Here is a 19125-nt window from a genome sequence, read left to right on the forward strand (position 1 = left end):
GGATATGAAGCATATTGTGTAAACTCGAAAATAAACAGGAAAAAATAATTTTAGCACAGTGCCACTTTTAATGTGTTTTTTGCTTTTTTTGCATTTATTATTTCCTTCTATGCAATGTAATTGAAGCATATACATTCTCTTTGAGTTTACTATATAGTCACAAAGTCACATAAGGACTCCTTTCTAATTCTGATTGGAATAATAATACTAATAAATTAATTTCCATTGGTTCTTTGATTAATTGATATATTCATTGTACCATACATCAGGATCAGGATGTACACTTAGAAATCATAAAGATGATTTAGGAGCAGGCCATACTCTTTTTAAATTTTTTTATTATTCTCATTTGTTACTCTTAGAAAATCTCATTTTTGACTGGTCTCAGACTTAGACATAGAAGCTCTAAGAGAGGACAGCCCGTGTTGCTTGGCAATCTGCTCCTGGAGTTTTTCTTTGGCCTCCTTGCTTCTCTTGGCCAAAAGTTCAGCATATTCTGCAGCCTTTTTCTTATTTTTTTTACTACATTGTTTCTTCAGAGCAATATGCTGACATTTGTGTGGTAGGACACATGGAGTAACAAGATGCTGAATCTTGGGTACTCAGGTCCTAGGTTTCTTGCCCTCTTTGTTTAGGGGCTTTCTCACAACATATTGGTGGGTGTCATCTTTAGAGAGATTGAAGCTGACTGAGTCAACTAGCTCCTTTGGGCCCCAGGTGATGAGGCACAATATCAGTGAAACCAGGGATATCTTTATCCCCGCTCCTTTGTTTTTTTTATAATGACCAAGTTGAGAACACTGAGCTTGGCATCCACAATGCAACCCCAAACAGATTTGCACTTTTTCTCTCCAGTCCTCCTTGGTCTATAACAGGAATGTCCCTTACTCAGCAGCAGGCAGATATGGCCATGGGTCAAGATACTCTGCTTCATGAGGAAACTTAGTTTGTCATCCCCACTGCTGATTGGAACCACATAACTCATCTATTCTTCACCCAGACTGTTAGCAGCAACTTCTGTGGCCATATGCTTCTCATAAAAGGTAGGAAGTTTGTGTTCATCATCCACTTCAATAATTTTCTGGTAGCCAGTGACTGGGAGAAAAATGTTCAGCTTCACCCTTAAGCAGCCGACTGCCTCCAAGGTGTCGTGAAAAAGAGAGCCCTACTCTTAAAAGTATTCAGTTCTGTGGGGGAGGCCAAACCCAGAGGACACAGGTTTTTAAATATTGCTGGTTTCAATAGCCAGTTTTCCCTCCTAAACTTCATTAACACCCCGTCACTGTCCACCTGAGACATTTTTGCGCACTCCAAACACAGACCATATCAGGAAAGATTGGCAACATAATCATCGGGGGCCAGGGCAAAAATAAAACTGTGGGGTCTCTTGTTCAGAAATTACTAAGAATTTTAAGATGGCAGCTCATCAAACCAAGCAAGGGGTCCCTCTAAGTGACGGACCTCATGTGATTGCATGGGTCACATGCACAAGGCCAGTCTTGGTATCGGTTCACTTTTTGTGTTCCGTACCACTGTGGGTTCTGCTTTTATGTCAAGCACTTTGACCACCCCCAGGCTAATTCCACTTCCTGGGCCAGCTGCCTACCCCAACAGTTTCTAGAGGCTACACCTGCTCCTCCTTCCTCCTAGGGAGTCCCTGTCCCAACTTTTCCAATTAACTATTTTCTGTTTTCCTTTCTTCTCTTCACAATGAATTGAATAGGCTCCCTGGCTGCCTGTTGCATGGCATTCAGGGCAGTCCAACTCCAGCCGTGCTCTCCCCCACCTCCCACCTGCAGGCCCCCTGCCCCTTTCCTCTCCTCACCTAGGAGAGTGAGGGTGGGGTGAGGGGAAGCCAGCAGAAAGAGCCACAGGCAAATTAAATCTGACTATTATTACTCTTGTAGTGACAGCAGACTTTGGTACTTTCTCACAACAGTGTGATTACTTTGCTTGAAATTTTCTGATGATTGACCAAAACACTATGGATCCCACAAAGCAGCCTACCTCAGTTAAAGCCTTTCTCAATTTTCTTTGGAATTTTATTACCAGTTGAATTCAGGGACTATGTTCATCTTTCTGATGAGTATGGTTCTGGAGGGCATGTCTGTTTTCTTGCTTCTCCAGAAGATGTAAAGTTAGTGTATCTTGCTTTCCTGAAAGGACCTTCTGTGCCATAGAAGGTAGAAAATGCTAATGATCAAGTGAGTCGTGCAAACGACAGAGACTACAAGAATTCAGAGGAAGCCTCCACTGTAAGGATAAGAAATATGGAAGTCTTCATGGAGGAGGTGAGGATTAAGTCTTCGTTTTACAAGTTAAAATAGAACAATAACTCTGTCACTCAATTCAAAAGCAGAGAGCCTACAAACCTCAAAGAATAGTTTTCTATAAAGAAATAGATTATTTTCTTTATTGACTTCCAAAGCCTAGATCTTATCATGTGATTTCTATTTCTAGAGACTTTTATCATAGCATTTAAAAATTGTTCTCACTATGCCCAATATTTATGCTTCTTTGAATTTTATTTAACTTATCTCTGTTTATTTTTCCTAAATCTTTTAATTGGCTCCCTGGCTTCTCAACAGTGAATTAATTTATTGCAAAATAGCAGGTATATGCTTTGATCATAGGATGGTTTAACTACAAACATAACCTCCTAGCTAGAAATCTATCCAGGCTCTACAACCCTTTGCCACTTTCTCTGCATTTTTGTTTGGCAATTAGTACTTTCCCTCTGTGTTATAGGGCCATAATTAGTATCCCCCTGTCTTATCTCCCTTATTAGTCTGCATTTCTCAGAGGACAGCATTCTGATCTGGTTCATATATGTGCCCTATAAGTAAAGAATAGTTAATAAGGTAGATAGTTTAGTTAACTGTTTGATTGGTTAGCTAGTTGAATGGTAGAAAGGAAAGAAGGGAGAGGTAGGAAGGGAGGGAAAATTTTTTCCATTATCTAAGTCTTCCCTTCCTACTCATCTTTGATCCTGTTATCAATTTTAAGTCACAGCTAAAATGCCTGTGATCAACTTTATATCTTCTTTTTTTCAAGAAACTCTTTTACTACTAAAAAAAACTAGGACGCCAGCAAAATAAATAAAATAATAACACAATAAAATAAATAAAACTAGGAAGCCAGAAGAACTAAAACGATAATGAGTTGAAGAACTGTTAATGTTGCCTAATTCGGTAATTGTAGGCAAAGCCCAGCACAACTAAGACTTTGCTGCAGTTTTCCCTCCGATAATGCACACTTCCCACTATTTCTCTTCCACCTATGTACCTGGAGAATAATCCTCCAACCGTGGAGTCAGAAGAAATTTTACATTTCCTAGTAATTTCACAATCCCTTTTCAAATAACCTGCATAAAATTTTTGCTGAGTAGCAACTCTACTTCAGTTTCATTACATCCAATGATGAGAAACTTACTACTTACTAAATGAACCTCATTACATTTTTTCTACATGTATTTATTTTAAGGTTTTTAAATTTGAAAAAATACAGAAAAATGAAAGGATTCCATTACATAGAAGTATATAAAACAAATGCTAAGATTTTGTTTTACTTCAAAAATTATAAAATTTTTAATGTGTTGGTATGCATAGGAATATATTGGTATGCATAGGAATATATTTTAAAAAGAATTAAAACAGCATAGAGCATATAACTATGGGATGCACCATTTTTATTTGTTTCCCATCATTTGCTAATTACATATTGATTGTTTTCTGAACCTATGTATCCCAAATGTAAAATCCCATTTTTGATTTGGATTTTGTGATTGCCCCATTCTGGATGCATGCCTAGCTTTCATTGAATTCTGTTAGAAAACTGATTATGCCTCTCCAGAACTTCTCTTCTAATTTCTTGACAGAAAATCTCAGAAAGTCACACCAGTGAAATCTTACCACCTTCAGTATTTAAATGCCCTGATTTTGATGAATGAAATGTTGTTGCTTATTCATAAGAGTAACCATACCAGCAACCAGGACCATCTTCTACCTACGTATGATAAAGTTGCTTTAAAAAAGTTATATTCAACTCAATAAAGCCACATTTGCTTGTTCCAATGAAAAATGACAAACTTATACCTCTCAAATCAATTAAACTTTAATACTGACTTAATTCTGATTTTTAAAATGAGATACAATAATTTCAGAAAGCAATTATCTTTTTTGGCTAGGATGAGGAGAAATAAATATGGACTCAAACATAGCTGAGATCCCATTCTTATATTCACCATTAGTGATTATTTCCAAAGTCTATATAAGCAAAGGAAGCAAACTGTGTCTTCTCTCCTAGGGCTGTGCCTTTAAATCACTGATTTATGTTCTAGGCCCTGAAGGCAATGTTTTACATAGTGCAATGCTGGCCAGCAGCAGAGTCCCAGAAGGTGAGTGTATCATTTGAAAGGGTTTTAATGCAGCAGGAAGAAGCACTACCTCCCGGTAATCACATGATCAGCACACCTAAATGGACAGCCCCAGTCTGCATATTTAAACCTGCAGCTGGACATGCAGCTCTGTTTGCACAATGCTATCCCGTGGCAGAATTACACAGCTTGCCATGGCTGCAGCTAGATAATTATTATTGATTCGCTCTCAAACTGTCAATCCGGGGACAGCTCGGAGGCAGTCCGTGATGGACAGAAGGAGGATTGGACAGCTACCATCCAACGAGGAAACTTCATCTTGAAAATGAACTTAGATGAGATGGTGCCAGTGGATAAGGGTAATTGATGATTGTTTCAGAGCGGAGGAAGGGGAAGAAGGAAAGATTTTTAAAAAAATTCTCCCTAGCATTCATCTTAGTGTCCTTAGTGGAATGCACTAGGGACTGTCCAGAAACTGTAAAGTTTTCTGTGGTTTTGTCCAAGAAATCTATCATTTTTAATATGCTACCATAAATAGAATTTACCATTTTCCAAACAAAGAAACAAATTAGGTGTTTTCTTGACTACCTCAGAATTTTGAATTTTTTGTGAATGCAGGCACATTAATTATTTTTCTAAATGTGCTTAAGTATGTATTTCTATAGTCTTCAAAGTATTTTAATTCTTCAAAGTATTCTCTGTTCCTATTTGACCCTTTGACAAATGTATGTTAAGCTCATAATATTTGCAAAGCAATTTCACCCTCAACCACTATAGGTAAACTATCAAATACCAGTTGACAATTTGATAGATGGGTAAATTGAAGGACAGAGCAGCTAAATGACTTGCTTAAACTCACAAAACTAATTAGAGGCTGAAATAGACATAGATCACATGTTTAGTCTCTTAGATTCTTATTCTTCCCCCTAATATTCATTCCTACTCTTCAAAGGACTATTCTTAGCTAAGCATTATACATGACATTTTGCATAGGTTATCTCATTTAAAATTCACAACTGCTAGGTGGTTTGTATGAACCCTTTTGTATGTATAAGGAAATATAATTCATAGCAATTTCAGGACTTGTGTAAAATCACTCAGGAGTCTCAGTCAGGATTTGAGTCCCAGACTGTCTGGTGTGGGCACTGAAAGTAGAAGCGATATGTCCGAGTATTAGGACTACTTCTAGCAGCTACTAAACAAACAAACAAGCAAACAAACAAACAAACAAACAAAACACCAGATTTGAACAACTGCACATTAAGCTGCAGTCCTATGTACAGGGTGCCTTTCCTGCCAGAGGCTTCAGTGGCATCCTGCTCCAACACCCAAGATTCACAGCAATGACAAACCCTCCCTCAAGGGCAGTGTCCTGGTTGTGTGGTATTGTTTTGTTTGTTTCTCTAGATGTCTGTCGAGTCAGCAGCCCTGGCCTGTGGAAGCTAGCAGTCCAGCTGATCTGGACCAATTGCAAATCAGCCTCTGAGGCTCTGTTCCTCGTGATTCTCCCTTTGTCTCTCTTCATTTGAAGCATGACCTGGCGTTAGCCGCTTGTCAGTGACATTGCTTTACCACAGTCATTTCCAGGCCTGGGGTTGTGTCCCCCTGGGACACCTTCAATTATCTCAAAGAATCATCTCAAAATGCTTCTTTACAACAAAGAATTGTCCCTTCATTTTTGTTCAAAATATATATGTATTCCAAAGAGCATTTTAAAAGAAGGAAAGTGAATCTAAAAATCAAAGACACACGGAGTTAGGAAACTTGGTGAACATGTCAGTCATTTTTTGAAAAGGGAGAGCTTGATGGTAATCTATATTCAGAGAAGTTTGACTGGAACACCCTAAGTTTTGGCCAAGAAGAAAGCAAACTGCAGTTTAACCTCATGTGTTAGATGTCTGGTCATCCCCAGTATTAATAGATTCAAACTCTGACACTTCTCAAATTAGAAGTGAAAATGTGGGATGGAGGATACAAGGAGCTCCCCCTCCAGCACATTGTGAAGGCCGAGTAGATCAGACGCTTCCAGTTTTAAGGATAATTTTCATTCATTTTCACACACTGTGCCCAGCATCCTTGGTTGCTTCAGCTGTCCTTTGACGCTCCTTATACATGTCCAACATTCTTAACCAAATTCTATCTCATTTGATCCACATAAAATTCCAAAAGGCATGTCAGATACTGCTATTTTGTTGATAAGCAAATTGAGGATGCAAGGCATTAAATGACTTACCCAGTGCTGCTCAGCTTGTGAGTAACAAAGCTGGGCTTTGAACACAGGTTTGAGGCTGAGTGTCACCCTGTTTCACAGATCCTGTGATTGTGTTTTGATTTTAATGCACAAAGTCTATTTTGCATTCATGTAAACTAAACATAGGATGCTGGTAACAGTATAGAAACTACAAATTTATGTAAATATTACGGCAATCCGCTGCTATATATTAGTAAAGTGTCTCATTCCTATAAAGTCAGTTTATTAGGATAATATGATAACCAACAGGTTATCTTTTTATAATGCTCAAAGGCACCATATACTCTTGACCTATGGCCCTGAATCCATGGTTTCATGTCTGAGTCAAAGATAGAGATGGCTAGGAAAATGAGGGAAGGGAAAAAAATCTAAGAAGTGTTTGCTTAAACCTCAAATATTAGAGGCATGGCCCACTCTCTAGTTTTTCCTCCAGCAGGTAGGATCTGTAGGTGGGCACAGGCACCTTTCACTGGGTCATCTCTTCAAGCTTTCTGGAGTCCTGAGAAAATCCAAGAGCCTGAAAATCAGGGGAATTAGCCCTGTTTGAGCTGAAGAAGATGTCGTGTTAGGTAGGTAATTGTGGACAGTGATGGATTGGCGGCACCCTCACAATGGCCACGTTTCAGTCAAAGACCTGGAAAGAAAATACTAGTGCACAAGCATGAGAATGAAAAATGGTGGCTTCTAATGGGAATTAAGAACACTGTGTTTGCAATCCTTTCTAAGGATGCCTGAAAATACTTAGGGAGGAATGAGGGGAAGGGGGACTCTGAACAGAGCCTTGTTCAAGGTTTAGAATAATAGTGTTTGTATTGTAGTTTTAACTATAGTATCCATTCCAAAAGGTGGGGGGGGGGCAATAACATTCATATTTTAGATTTGTATCAAAAATACATTGTTCTATTTTTATTTTAGGAAACATTTACAGTGTGTTGTGACCATTCGAGGCCAGACAGATTCACATGGGATTCGGGCAGACAGAAAATGTGTGTAGTCATGAGAATGCCTGACATGCCGTTATTCACAGGTGGGTAATCCGCACACACCACAAGCTGTGTGTGGCACCATAGAAAGTCCCAACTCCCTTATATACCAAATGCACACAAAGCCAGCAAGGCACCAAGATATTATAAAAGAAATCATGATTCTAAACATGCGGGCCCATTCTCAAGGCTAGAAGGCCAAAAGAAATGCTTATTGGCCCATTCCAAGGCTATGGGATACCTTATTGGGCCCTTCTCGAGAGCTATTGGGCCCATTCTCAAGGCTATGGGAATACTGCTTATTGGGCCCATTCTCAAGGCTATGAGAACACTGCTTATTGGGCCCATTCTCAAGGCTATGGGAATATTGCTTATCAGGCCTGGTGGGGGACCCTGACTGACTCTCTTATCCCTGCACATGGATTTTAGGGTCTGACAGAACTGGCTTTCAATTGGCTAGGTGCATTTACTAGTTCTGGATACCTGAGCAAGTAATAAAACCTGATTTAATCTGTTTCGTTGGTAGACTTGAGATGATATTTACCATATGGGGTTGCTGGCATCTTGATGATACTAAAAAAACTGACTATTTACAAAAGAGTTAACTTTCATCTGAGAAGATGAAAGTGTTTTACAGTCCTGAAAACTCCTTTATCAGGAGTTAGTACAGCCCCTAAGGACAAACTAGATATCCATCCTGTGCTCCTTGGCATTGTCACTCACCTCACTGTACCTGAGGCCAGTTTCCTTCAGTGGGTGCTGTTATCCAGGCCATGATGATAGTTCAAGTCACACAACCCTCACCTCCAGACTGGCTTGGTGCCCTAAAGCACGTGTGTGCCATTTCCGAGATGTGTTTCTCCTGAGTTCCGTGAGAGAAAAGCTGGCAGTCCACGAGGACACACTCTCAGTACCTCTGGGGAGCTACACGTGCTTCCCCTCATTTGCCATCAAATGGCAGGAATCAAGCCCATATCAAAGGCAGCTGTGGCAGAAGAGAAGGTCTGCTTCAGGGAGGAAAGGGATCCAAGCAGTGGACAATGCTTAAGTAGAATTGGCAGCAGGAATCTTTGATGGTCCTAGCAACAAACACTTGAGTGGCAGGACTATAGAGTTGCTTTTTCTTTTAATCTTCTCTCACCTTCATGAAAAGATAGCTCTCTGTTGGAAAAGTCAGTCTTTACCCATTTGTGGCACTGATGCCATGAATCACAAAAATATTGCTTCAGCTGAAATTCTGAAATAAAACTTTATCCCCTATAATTACAGAAGAAATAGAAAGTGAGTGTTCCTATACATGATATCTCTCCCTGTGGTCATGATGTTTCTTTCTATGCTATCTCTGTTAAGTGCGCCTAAAGGTGCCAGAGCGGACCCTACAAGCTCATCGATGAAGGCTGCATGTGAGATGACTGGCAATAGAGGACAGAGGGCAAGAGAGCAAAAAGAATTTAGGACAACAGAAAAGTCCTACGTGTACTGGTCACTGGGCACTGGAAGAGTGCCCTGTCTGAAGAGTCACAGGAAATTACACAAGTGTTACTCAGCCTAACCCAACAGAAAATGTTGGAGGACCAAGAATTTTTAATTAGACAAATGAAACATAAACTTACCTCTACCTTTGACGAGGCTCTCTACATGTATGGGGTGGGGAGAGCAGGTAAAGGGAGGAAGCGGCATGTAATGTGGATGGAAGAAAGGGATCTAAAATGATCTTTCAGACTTAGTGCAACAAGAGATAAAAATCAGTGAGTAATATACACTGTCATTGGAGAGCCAGATAAAAACCTAAACAAAAGAGATTAAAGAGACCAAATTGATATAACTCAGTGTAACCCAAAAATAACTGATGCATTTTGTATTAGTCTAATCAAGGTGCCATAACAAAATACCATAGGCTAGGTGGTTTAAATAACAAACATTTATCTTCTCAAAGTTCTGGAGGCTCAAAGTGCCGGTGAATTTGGTTTTGGGTAAGAATTGTTCCTGGTTTGAAGTTGGCTGCCTTTCCATATATCTTTTCCTTGGTCTAAATGCACAGGAGAGGAGGAGGAAAATAAATTCTCTTCTGAGAAGCAGAAAAATGTTTCTTCTGATAAGAACAGTGAATTTGTTGGATCAGGGCCCCACCCTTATGAACTCATTTAACTTTAATTACTTCCTTAAAAATCCCATCTCCAAATACAGCCACTTTGATGGCTAGGGCTTCAACATATAAACTGGGGGAGTAGTAAGGGGGGACACAAATATACAGTTCATAGCACACCTTATCTCCTGTGTGTTATCCTATTAAAAAGGCACACAAATTCCACACTGACACAAAACAGCAAAATGGAATTTAAACCTTTAGTAAATTCTTTCAAAGAAGCACACATGCTTGTTGCAAACAAAGCAAAATATTCAGACGCCTTACCCCTATCCTCCCTAGATTCTCCCCGATGAGCTCAGCCCTCCAGGACCTTTTCTCACCTATGCCCCCACCTCTCACTTTTGGATTGATCCCATTCTTCCATGACTTGTTCTAGGCCAGTGGTTCTTAAGCATTGGTTGGTATCAGAATCACCCAGGGAACTAGATGAAAACACAAAAGCCTGGACCCTATTCTATTTCAGCACATCTAGAACTCTGTAGTCTTTTTTAAAATTTATTTATTTTAATTGTTGTTCAAGTACAGTTTTCTGTCTTTTACTCCCATCCCAGCCCACCCCACTCAGTGCTCCCGACCCCCCTCCCATTTCCACTCCCCTTAGTTGTTGTCCGTGTGTCCTTTATACTAGTTCCTGTGAATCCTTCCCCTTTTCCCCTGAAATTCCCTCCCTTCTCCCCTCTGGAAACTGTCAGCCTATTCTCTATTTCAGTGTCTTTGGTTATATTTTGCTTGATTGTTCTGTTGTTTAGGTTCCTGTTAAAGGTGAGATCATATGGTATTTGCCTTTCACCGCCTAGCTTATTTCACTCAGCATAATGCTTTCTAGTTTTCATTCCTGCTGTTGCAAAGGGTAGGAGCTCCTTCTTTCTTTCTGCTGCATAGAATTTCACTGTATAAATGTGCCATAGTTTTATCATTCCAATTATAGTATATGTGCTGCCGAAGTGAGCACTAGAACTCTGTGGTCTTAATAGCTCCTCAGATGATTCTGACATTCACCCAGTGTCTTAATCTGCTTGGGCTACCATACAAAATACCACAGACTGGGGGGTTTGAACAACTGAAAGTTTCTCACAGTTTGGAGACTGGGAGAAACCGGGAAGTCTAAGATCAAAGTGCATGAAGGTGTGTTTTCTGGTGCGATTCCTGACATGCAGAGGGCCACCTCACATGTATCCTCACATGGCCTTGACTTGGTGCCTGTGTAAGGAGAAAGTGAGAGAGCATCTCTCTCTCTCCCTCCACTTATAAGGCCACCAATCCTGATGGATTTGGCTCTTCCCTTATGACTTTATTTACTCTTAATTACCTCCTAAAAGAACTATCTTCAAATACAGTCACCTTTGGGATTAGAGCTTCGACATATAAGTTCTGGTGGGACAAAATTCAGTCCATAGCACTTGGTTTGAAAAGTAATAGGCCATTATGAAGCAGGATAGTAAGAAGCTAGGAAAATTCCTTGACAAATGGAATAAGAAAAAAATGAGACTGATAGTTAAATGACTGAGCAATTTATAGCCAAATAATAAATTGAAAGGTATTATCTTCCCTAACTAAGGATACTTAGGAACAAATGGTCTACACATTACAGACTGTGCTGGAGCAGACCCACCTCAGTCCTGGTCCCTCTTCAGTGACATTCTTTGAAGTTGAAACTTACCAGAGAATGACCCTGACCCTATTCACTCATTGTGATGAATCAGCATATTAAAGGATCGACCTGGAAAGCTAATGAATAGTCTATTGAGATCCTCCCCTGAGAAGTTCCCTAAAATCTCTGCCTTTAGAAAACAAATAAAACCCCCCAAGACAAAGAACCCAGCATGTGCTCTTCCTTGGGCATGGCCACACCTTCTCCCACCTTCTGTCCTCAGGCATGTATCTTTGTTTTCTGTCTCCTAAGCTCTAGAAGTCCCCATGAGATTTGCAACCAGTGGAGCAGTGGGCAGTGGCAGCTCATCTCAGGCTAACCCCCTGAACCAGTCTCCGAGCGCCCTCCTTTTGCCTCTGTAACTTGTTTCCTGAGTCCACCTGGCTCATTTTTTCTGCCTCTGTGACTTTCTTTCTAAAGGGCAAGGCGGCCTCACCTAGGTTTGACTCTTTTCTTTATAATTCCAAAGGGCCAAGGTAGGTCCACCTAGGCTCACTCTTGTTGCTGTGATCTTACCTTTTCTATCTTAAGCCTTTCCTTTGTTTCGCTGTCCACAGCTTTAATAAACATATTCTCAAAATCAGCTGGACTTGTGCTGTGAAATCTTTCACAGTGGAAATCAAGAACCCATACATTCCAGATCATGCTGGGGCAGACCTGCCTTTGTCCTGGTCCCTTTCTGGTGACAATTTCTCCCCTACTAAGGTCAGTTTTGTTCCACAGGGAAAATTTACCAATATCTGGAGATATTTTTGATTCTCACAACTTGGGGGAGATCTACTACTGGCATCTAGGCAGCAGAGAGGCCAGAAGTAATGAAAAGCATCTTACAATGCCCAGGAGAGCCTCCCCAAAACAAACATCTAGTCTAAAATGTTAATATTCCTGCAATTAATAAGCCTCATTCTACTTATTTCTTTGATTATTCTGCCTCCACAACTGTGCTCATTTTCTTAGTGAGCACAATGAATTCCAGGCCTAGACCTGCCTGAACATCAGAAGCCTGAGAGTACCATGGCAATGCTACCATTTTTATTCCTGTCATATTTGTCCAGATTACAATAGTGACTCCCAAACATGAGTTTGCATTAGAATCATCTGGAAAACGAGCAAAAGCACAGATTGTTGGCACCAATTCCAGAGATTTGGGGGTAGTGCCAAAGACTTGGCATTTCTGACAAATTCCCCAGTGCTGCTGCTGCTGCTGCTGCTGCTGCTGCTGATGATGATGATGCAAGGACCTCACTTTGTGAATCAGTATGCTAGAAAAAAGAGGGCTGATATGTATCAACTTCTTAAGTTTTTACCTAAGAGCTGTCCTTGGGCAAAATACTCCAGGGGGGTTAAAGATTGTTATAAAAGAGGCATCTGGGGCAATAAGAAGTCTTAAACTCTGCAGCAGGTTACTATGGGAAACTTTGAAACCTCTTTCTCTGAAAATAAAGAAGAGAATAAGATTCATTTGGTCTCATAGGCAGTAGTGCTCTGCTCAGTGTCTGGGAGAAAAGCAGGCTGTTTCTGAGAAAGCTCTGCCAACATCAGCCTGAGTCTGCTAGTTGGGACCCTTGTCTAAGCTACCTACACACTGCAAGTTCAGAAACAAAATTGAGCTGCTTCCTTTCCTTCCTGGAAAAAATTACACATTAAGGTACCTAATGTTTTTATATGAATGAGTTTGTTTTATACTTGTCAGAGGAACCCTGCAGGGAGGAAGGGGAAAGGATAAAATTGGATACTGAAGCACTGTCCTACAGCGGGGGACTCTCAACCCGGGGCCAAGCATCAGAACCACCTGGAGAGCTTTGTCAAAATACTGACACTGCAGCACACCTGCTACATGTGACTCAGTCTGTGAAGGGCCAGACAGCTGTTCTTGCTGCTGCTATTTTAAAGTTCTCAAAAGTGCGGGTTTGCAGAGGCAGGGTTGAGACCACTGTAGACACTTCTGGCACATCACTTTACATAATTCACGCAATGACCTGGTGATTTATTCCCAGTTGTCTCAAAGAGAAAACAGGCCCAGAGGCCTCCAGTCTATCACTAAGTGTTAATAGAAAGTGAATGGTAGAACTGAGATCGTGGAACCCACATCTGGCTGGTCCACCTGTGCCCAACAATGATATGGGCAGGGTGTGTGTGTGTGACTGTGCTGGGTGTGTGTTTGTGTTGCAGGGAGATGACACTAAAGATTCACCTCCTTCATTTTTCCTGTCTTTGGATCCAGCTACAAGGATTATTTTTCTCCCTTTCTAAACTAAATTTCAAAGAGAAAAACAAGGTAAATTTCTCCCTTTCAAGCTAATCCAGGTTGAGTAAGAATGGGAACAGGACTGATTTTGTGAATAATAGAACCCAGCATATGGTTGTACTTTTAAATATTCAGATATAGCATTCTTTCCTCTTTTTTGTTGACATTTACATAGAAATCTATTGGATGGGAATTAAAAAATGGTAAAGTAGGAACTGACAACACAAGTTCACCACTCAGATTATCTCTGAAGTCAACTCGCATATATAAAGATCAATAAATTCAGTCTTTTTTTATTATTGTTCAGTTACACTTGTTCCCATTTCACCCTATCATTCCCCCTCAACCTACCCCCTCCATTGTCTTTGTCTATGGGTCCTTTATACATGTTCCTGGAAGACCCTTATTCTTCTTTCCTCCATTATCCTCTTCCTGCCTCTGGACACTGTCAGTTTGTTCTTTATTTCTGCATCTCTGGTTCTATTTTGCTCATTTGTTTGTTTTGTTGATTAGGTTCCACTTATAGGTAAGATTATGTGGTATTTGTCTTTGATCACCTGGCTTACTTCACTCAGCACAATGCTCTCCAGTCCCATCCATGCTGTTGCAAAGAGTAGGAAATCCTTTTTTTATGCTGCATAGTATTCCATTGTGTAAATGTACCATAGTTTTTTGATCCACTCATTTACTTATGGGCACTTAGTCTGTTTCCAGCACTTGGCTATTATAAATTGTGCTGCTATGAACATTGTGGTACATAGGTTCTTTTGAATTGGAGTGTCAGGATTTGTAGGATATAATCCCAGCAGTGGAATTGCCTGGTCAAAAGGCAGTTCCATTTTTAGCCTTTTGAGGAAATTCCATACTGTTTTCCACAGTGGCTGTATCAGTCTGCATTCCCACCAACAGTGTACTAGGGTTCCCTTTTCTCCACATCCTCACCAGCACTTGTTGTTCATTGATTTGTTTATGGTGACCATCCTGACTGGTGTGAAATGGTATCTCACAGTGGTTTTAATTTGCATCTCTCTGATGGCTAGTGATGCTGAGCATCTTTTCATGTGTTTCTGGATCCTCTGTATGTCCTCCTTGGAGAAGTGTCTGTTCATGTCCTTTGCTCATTTTTTAATTGCATTGTTTGTCTTCCTGCTGTGAAGTTGTGTGAGTTCTTTACATATTTTGGAGATCAAACCCTTGTCCAAGGTATCACTGGCAAATATATTTTCCCATACAGTTGATTCTGCTTTCATTTTGTTGATGTTTTGTTTAGTCATGCAGAAGCTTTTCGACTTGATGAAGTTCCATCTGTTTACTCTTTCCTTTATGTCCCTTGCTCTAGGGGACATATCAATGAAAATATTGCTGTGTGGAATATCTGAAATCTTCCTGCCTATGTTCTTCTCTAGGACTGTTATTGGGTTGCAATTTATATTTAACTCTTTCATCCATCTTGAATTCATTTTTGTGTATGGTGTAAGTTGGTGGTCAAGTTTCATATTTTTGCATGCCTCTATCCAGATCTCTTAAATCCAGTCTTAATATCATTCTTGACTCTATTAGTCCTAGCTAATATAGTCACTAAAGCAGATAAATCTTATAAATAGATTTAAAATATTTTTTCAATCTCATTAAGGACTGACATCATTAATTTATATTGGACAGTAAAAGCCTCCTTTAATTTATCATAAAAAAAGGCTGCCTTGAGGTCCTCAAGGGCCCATGAGGCTCAAACAGACATGCAAATGCCTGGTAAACTATGAGCTGGCATGTGAAGTGCACCACTATTATCATTACCAACTTTAAAATAAACTAATGAGACAAATAGAATCAGAGACATGGAAACATGGGCAGACTGATAGGTGGGGTGGGGAGAGGAAGGGAATGGTAGAAAGAAGGGGAAGGGACTAGTTAAAGAAAATATATGAATAAGTCATGAACATGACAACAGAGAGGGGAAGACTGGATGGAGGAGGACAAAAGGGGAAAAATGGGACAACTGTAACAGAATAAATAATAAAAAATTAAAAATAAAATAAAAAATATATAGTGTGGAGAGCTTCTAAAGATACCCTACAGCCCAGTCTTTCCTCTCATCCCCACTCTCCCCTGCCTCTTGTCTTTTTCTCAGCTTGTCTCACTTGTCCTTCCTCCTCAGGAGACGTGGTCCCATCTCTGGCATTTAAAAACTCTAGATTAGCAACAAAGACACGCACAGTGATGTGTACGGCTAGGTGAGAAAGCTGAATTCCAAATGGTTACTATACTCCTAGTAAAAAGAGTGAATATCACATACAAATGAAAAGGAAACAGAAAAATGAACACAGTGATGCTTTGGCATCACATGGGTGTGGATTCTCCTATTATTTCTATTTCAATGTTCCTTGGAGCAATAAATAAAATACTGAAAATATAGAATCTAATTTTTGATGTACTGTCTCACCAAGCACCTTATAACCTTCCTATAGCATCTCCTCCATCATCAAAAACACTTTCAGATCAAGTTCAGGTAGTCAGAGACTTTAGACCTTTTGTCAGGCAAATCAGTACCTGAAGTATCAGTCCTTCAGTACCTGAAGGACTCCCTTATTTGTCAAGTGAGTTTGATTGTTTTCTATCTTACTTGTTTTCTTTTGTTTGTTCCTGCTCCCTGGATGCCCACTTCCTTGCACACTGTAAGGCTAACCATAAGAAGAGCTATTGAGCAATTAGCTGGTCTTTCAGAGCACTGTGACTGACTGTCTCTTCCCATGTAGACCGTGGCCAGGCCAGACTCCAGGAACACAGCTTGCCAGGGGCAGCCAGGCCTGTTCCATCAATTTTCCCACCCCCAGGAGTTCGCTCTGGGATCCCAGAGCATCCTCCATCCCCACCAATGAAGAGCCTATGCTCTCAGCAACAGCCCCACCATGTGCTCCTGCTGAAATGTCTGCACTAAAAATAAATTAGATACATATATTTTAAAACATGCATGAACATACATTTTATATGGGCATGAAAATATATGTAAAGATAAATTACATGTGTGTGTATATAAATATATCACCACAGGTACATGGGAGGAATATGCTGCGGGCTTTGCTAAGGCACTGAATAAATAATTGGGGGAGAGGGGATTCATCAGTTTTACTCACAAATAAAACAAACAATCATGAAGTAAATATTTTATAAGCATTTTTTAACATAAAAGTAGAAACTTGAAAGACATTTCCTGGGAAGTTTTGGTCAGATGCCTGGGGTTCCATTTCACTCTCCTTTGCCTGGGTGTCAGTGGGAAATCTGACCAGTGGGGCACCTAAAGGCCCAGGGAGCTGTATCACACTTGGCCTGGCTTTTATAAAACCCTCTGGTGCGTTATAAATTATTTCCTCGAGAGTAAATGTCCCAACTCACTAATGCCAGTGCAGAACCTCCAGAACTGGTTTTCATTTAGTAATTGTGTGTAGAGCAAGCCAGAATGGGATTTGCCACTGCGTCAAGTTGTTCCTGCAAGGAATTGGGCAGACTGCCACCAGGACAGAAAGAGAAATCTGGTCCTGCTCTGTTCTGGTAAATCTGACACATTCAGTCCCTTCTTTTGCAACAGCAGCCTTGCTTTGCTATGTTTGTAAAACAAAAGTCCAAGTCAAGCCTAACCAGGTACTTTTTTCTGATTTTGTAATTTCAGTATGCAAGGCCTGAGTTTCGCTTGACCTCACCAGTCCCTGAACTGAGATAATAGAATCAGGAGAAGAGTAGGAACCCAAGTTTCTCTAAGTTCTTGCTTTTAGACCTTCTATGTGAGACTTTAGCCACCTGTAAAGTCTCACCCTAGAATATCTAAAAGTCCCCAGAGATGCCTCATGATGTTCAAGAATTAATCAGAATATCTATCAGAATCTCTTTCTGTTCTGATCTACCAACCATGTCCATGGTGAGAGGTGGGTCTTGTTGCTGTCACTCTCACCAGTGCCAAGGTGCTCCATGGTAAGGATGACATCTGTGCTTGCAGAGGCAACAACCCAGGTGTATCTCATGTAGCAGGAGAGAGGGTGACCCTCTCTCCACTGAGTCCCACATCACCATCCAGTACCAAAGCAACATTCCTGATGCCCCTGCAGCTGACCACATCCCCTGTGAAAATAGCTTCTCGGTCTCTGCATGTGGTTTTGTTATCACAAGGCTGAGAGACCTAAGACCAGACAGCAAATCAATATTAAAGACAGACTCCATGCAGTCCTGCCCCTCCTCATCTTCTTCCTTCTTCACCATACGGCTCCATTCCTCCCTGGCATTAGCATCTCACTCTGACTGAATACCTGAATGCCTTTTTCCACTAGTTCATCCCCTTCCATGGACATGCCCGCATCCTCAAAGCAGGCATCTTTTGAAGTCAAGACAAAACCCAAGCCATATTGATGAGAAGCCTTTCAGAGGTATGGAAATTAACCTCCAGTCACTGGTACACTCCATGGGTTATTTTTAACTACCTAATACTGGGACTGACTCGGTCACCTTTTATCCAGTGCTCTTGTACCCAGAAAGTGTGCTGAGTCCAAGTGAGTTCGGCCTAGGGTGGTAATCCACGCCCAGCCCTGGGACCAGCCCCTCTGGCCCCGATGGGACAGTCGTCACATGAGCATAATGAGTCAGGCATCCTTTTTCACAGCAACCAAAGTAAAAAGGCACATTTTTTTTTACCTTGCATTTTGAATTTGTTAAAATCCCTTTCTAGGTCTTCAACTGAAATGTGATACAAAAGGACAAAGTACTATTATGTTAACCTAATTATGAAGTTACTTACTAAGAGCAAGTTTTAGAGTATTTATGTTTGTTTAAAAGCCAAAAAGATTATCAGCTATGCTACCGCAGACTTTGAGGCTCCTATCTTTGTTTTGTTTACCAATTTCTAAATTTAAATGGAGGACTCTGGTGTGCAATTGAACTGCTGGTCAATTCTGCATGGACAGACAGTGCAACATAGAAAAGATACTAGAATTATGGTTGACAAATATTAACATGCAAAATACATTTTATATGATGGAAAATATATGAAATGCTGAGAATACCATCGAAAAATAAGTGGCTTCATTTAGCAAATTAAAACTGTATAAGGTCCTATTTATAGGATCCTCTACAAAGAGCATATGGTAATTCCTTATTCAGAGTGTGAAAGGAGGAGAACTGAGATGCTTTAAATACATTTTTACTTCGTTCTCATTGCAACTTTCCACAAAACTCTGCAATATTAAATTTATAGCTGGAAAAATCACTATATATATATATGTATATATACATATACATATATATATATTTTTTTACTTTGAAGAAGTGAATAAAAAGAAGATTGAAGATGAGAATTCAGACATTGTAATGCAAAGGAATAGGGCTAGGCCTTAGAAGTCCAGTGCCTCTCAGACATCGTCTCCTCTTGTCAAAGAAAATCTTTTATCCACACACCTCCCTTATCAGGAGCCTACTTACTGGGAACT

At 40.3% G+C, this 19125-nt stretch overlaps 1 pseudogene; it reads right to left on the minus strand.

Moving 5' to 3' along the window:
• Nucleotides 1-368: 368 nt before the first annotated feature.
• On the minus strand, nt 369-12054 carry LOC119065532 (40S ribosomal protein S6-like; annotated as a pseudogene).
• Between the last annotated feature and the right edge of the window lie 7071 nt (nt 12055-19125).

The sequence above is a fragment of the Artibeus jamaicensis genome, unplaced genomic scaffold (assembly GCF_021234435.1).
Source record: "Artibeus jamaicensis isolate MK-2021 breed Jamaican fruit bat unplaced genomic scaffold, CSHL_Jam_final contig_548, whole genome shotgun sequence".
In the NCBI taxonomy this organism is placed as follows: Eukaryota; Metazoa; Chordata; class Mammalia; order Chiroptera; family Phyllostomidae; genus Artibeus; species Artibeus jamaicensis.